The sequence below is a fragment of the Dermacentor andersoni genome, chromosome 8 (genome assembly GCF_023375885.2).
Source record: "Dermacentor andersoni chromosome 8, qqDerAnde1_hic_scaffold, whole genome shotgun sequence".
In the NCBI taxonomy this organism is placed as follows: domain Eukaryota; kingdom Metazoa; phylum Arthropoda; class Arachnida; order Ixodida; family Ixodidae; genus Dermacentor; species Dermacentor andersoni.
Window position 1 is genome coordinate 64,572,082 of NC_092821.1, and position 4,270 is coordinate 64,576,351.

General features: G+C 42.6%; 1 long non-coding RNA gene across 1 annotated transcript; it reads right to left on the reverse strand.

Moving 5' to 3' along the window:
• Positions 1-217: 217 nt before the first annotated feature.
• LOC140212882 (uncharacterized) lies at positions 218-4,270 on the reverse strand. The gene is made up of 3 exons (XR_011889858.1): positions 3,905-4,270; positions 3,040-3,126; positions 218-412 (listed from the first exon to the last, which is right to left on the reverse strand). It is a non-coding gene; the product is annotated as an uncharacterized lncRNA (long non-coding RNA).

The following is a 4,270-nucleotide window of genomic DNA, read 5'->3' on the forward strand; positions in this document are numbered from 1 at the left end:
TACTGCTATAACAAAATTGGCCACCACGTGTGGTAACATCTTCTCATGTGTCCCAATGGCAGTCCGACCTTATTTAAAGCTGTTACCTGTGCGTGACTGTCTTTGGTGCTATATATATGCAGCCTGTATGCATGTATGTATGTCTAGCGAAGATGCAGCACTTTTGACATGTACATGGGCCCTACATATGCTGCATGTAAGACATTACTCAACGAAAGAAATTTAACAAAAACATTTATTGGGCATATCAATGCTTCCTTAAATGCAGAAGGAGGTTAAATGAAAGGAAAACACAGTATCAGTCTGGTTACGGATGTGATATCTCCCTTTCATTTAATCTCGCTACTTATCATTGAGGAGAGGCTGTTCTTGAGGTGGAGTGTCGTCATCTTGAAGTAAGTGCACATGTACCCTGCATGGTAGAAAGGACAGAAAATTAACAAAACTTGGCAATCAACCACAGAAATACACGCTGTATCACTTGCTGCAGAACGATCTGGTGATGTTATAGCTAGTTCTGCGAAAAATTTATGTGGTGTCGGTTCACACAAAGTTGAGGAACCACTGCGTGGCCTTTGGGTGCAGCAGTAACTACAGTAAGCAGAAATTGCTCTTGGCTGTACAAATGTGCAACATGGATCAGCTGTGGCATGTGTACATGTCGTGAACAACTTCGGCTATATCGGTTTCCACTTGACAAAGGACAGCAGTGTCTGTGGATTACCAGCGTGAATGACAAAATCTCACTAATTACTTGGCATGGAAATGAGCGTAGGAGTGTTTGTGACGGGCAACCCAATGCATCCCAGAGACATCCAAGTGCCAGTCATTATAGAATATTTGCATCAGCTACGGTCACAGTTCTCACACATTTGTTGGCCTCCTGAATGATGGCATATATCCCATTGAAGAAATACACCACACCATGTCTGGGTTTTTTTATCATTTACACCCGAGCACTGCTTTCAGAGGGAGGGCACAAGTAGAAAAACAAATGCGTAGAAGCATGATAAACAAGCTTGCATAAAAATAATTTAATAATTAAGCATGGTGGTTGCTATCCCACATCATTAGAGAGTATTCCTCTTTGTCATGCAATCATAATGAGCGTTGACTGACACACGTCCCATTTTTGGATGTGGTATTCCTCACTGATTTTGTTGTATCAATCGGTTGCCATAGGCGAACGAAACAGATAAACAATCTAAATCCAGTGCACAGCTTGTCATGTCAATGCATGGTCAAATGGGACGAGCACACTGGTCCTTTGAGTGAATTATGGTGCTCTCCTAGGCGCATGCTGAGGCACTGGCTAGTCAGCGTGCCCGATGTACATTGGACCAAATATGCATGTGATCAAAAGAATAGCCTACATTAACCCTGAAAGATACGAGACAAATTTTGGGTATCTTTATCTAAGCAAGCCTCCAATGCCTAGGTGCCTTTGTCAATTCACTTGTGGACTGCAATGCACATATATTTCCAGCAAAAATAAATTAGGCAGCATATGCACAACAGTCATGTTGTATGGTCTCCCTTCCCTCGCAGCGCAAATTTTGTCCTGAAAAGTTACATGAACTGATTGAATTGAAAATTGAATCGAGAAAGGCAAGGAGGCAAGCGAGGCTTGCTTGGTTAAAGGTAGCACCAAATTTGTCCAGTGCGTGTCAGAGACACTGTACTGTATTCCTTTCACAGGTGGTCAAATGTACATAGCGCAGACTGGCTGGTGCCTAAATATGTACCTATGAGATCAACATATTTCACTGAAAAGACCAGTATGCTCGTCCTACTTGGCCACACATATCCGCAATGGGGCTTCAGGCCGGATAAGGATTGTTTATCTGTTTTCACCCATGGCTGAAAATTGGCAAGAGAAATCAGTCAGGCACACCACATAAATAACAATAAGTGTGAGCCAGCCCCCATTATAAATGCATGAAGAAGGGCATCCTTTGTAGATTACAAGGGATAGAAATTAGTCTGTGCCTATTTACTTACTTCTTTTTATGCAAACACCATTTATCATGATTTTATGCCTTTGTATTATAACTTCTGCCATCCCTCTCAAATTAACTGGTGCACAACACAAGTGCACATCCAGTGCTATTTTTGTTAGTCCTTCCAACAACTTGAACAGTCAGTTATTAGCCAAGGTCATGTTGCATAGTCTCCCTTCCCTCGCTGCGTAAATTATGTCCTGAAAAGTTACATGAACTGATTGGCAAATTCAAATGGACACTACAAGTTTCGCCGAGTGGACACAGCTGGTTCTCAGAAATGCACAGTGACGCGTATCTGTTGGCATCCTGGAGTGTGTGCAAACTAGCTGTGACATTGCTGCAGTAGACACTCACAACTGCTACAATGCCTACCAGCATGAATAGGGGCAGCTTGCAAAGAAAAGAATACGAAGAAAGTGAGAGAAAAAATAGAAAGCTTACCAGAAAACACCTCACTACTTAAGTAACTGCAGCACAATGAATACTGGCCTTCCTATTTCATTTCAAGAAATTCGAGATCATCAAATGTGTATTTGCAGTGACAGTTATACTTAGAACAAGACAGACATAATTGTAAACATCAATGTTAAACAATGGTATGCACACTGCGTGCTTAGACCTTTGACATATATGGAACACTACACTTCGAATTCTTACATGGACAAAAACAGCACATGTGTGTATCATAAGCAGAAAGGAAAACAGGGAAATATATGCTACAGCATAAGAAACAGTTCCAAACAAATAAAACCAAAATAAAAAAGAAACATACTGTGTAATAGGCAAACATAAAATGGACTTGCAGCCAAGCAATTGATGCGAGAAAAATACTAAACGTCAGGACATGCGAGGTGTAGTTTAAACAGAACAAGATAACGTGTGCATAATGTCTACAAACACAAATAAGCAGCAAGTGGAATAAAGTTGCACAAATATTTAGCCTATTTAGCAAGATGCATTAAGTAATATGTCGATACACTTATCCACTAATGATACCGAGATCCTACTTTTGTGAACACGCACACTTAAAGCATACCTGACATGTCCATCCAGATTACACGCCGTGCTGCTGCAGCCATTGCCACGGGTTATGTGGACACTGTTGTGGGTCACGGCTTCACCACTACAAAGAGAATTCAGTGTTAACTTACAGCTGTGGCACAATAAGACTATCACATCGTGAACACATGCAAGGAGCATGTATAACAATGTCACGAAAACAATGTCTGCACTGGTGCAGGGTGGCAACAGAGCACAAAGTCGAAGTCACTGATGAATGTCACGATAGCAGGGACCCCTTCAACAAGGCAAAATTTCACACGCAGCAGCAGCAGCAGCAGCGCATTACATGAATGTTTGTTTACATAACAATTCTAGAGTTTCTTTCATGACTTTAAGTAACTATCCCTTGTAATGTTTACTTACGTCAAAGTTATGGCAACACCCCTTCAAAACAAACCTGTACCAGTAGCACGCTGTGATTGCTTACATTTTTTTCTTTCCAATACTGCTAGTAAATCGAAAACCTCGTAAGCAGAGATTATCTACAACGTGGAATCATTTATAAGCGAGGAAACGTCGTAGCAGTAAGAATCGGTCAAGAGGTAGATGAGTCGTTATCATGCGACTTCAGCAGAAAAGCGGGAGCTCACGCACAAGCGCGCATGATGAACACGATTATTTCCGAACGTAATCTTTCTCATCAGAAGAAAACGCTTATCAAGATTTTCAATTCTGCATTATGGCAATAAATTCGCGCAACGGAACTCTGACACCCAGCAAGCATCGGCATAGGTTTCACTGTTGTCATGGATGTTCTCTTTCCTACGTTCGCAAGGCACCCTATGCCCACACGAGAAGCACGCACAACACGTGTGTAGTTAGCAAGCACGGTTACTCACCTTTTGAATGGCACGACGCGGTCGAAAAGCGCCCTCCAAGTTGCCAGTGCTTCGATGTTACTTCCAGCAGACATGCCGGTGCATAGTGGACGAGCAGTGGCACGCTAACAATACGCATTAATTCTTCGCGACGTCCAACCAGCTTTTCACGACAACCAGAGACAAAGGGAACGCACTCCACGGCATGAACATCGTTGGTCCACATTTGGCTGGCGCGCCACGCACACGGCGAGTTTGCAGCGAGACACAAGCTGTCTGTGGCACTTATGCGCACGCGAACTAAGTCACATTTCGTTACAGCAAACACAAAAACACACGATCAAACAAGCACATCGTTGCAGCTCGCACACCCGACCAACTCGTAAA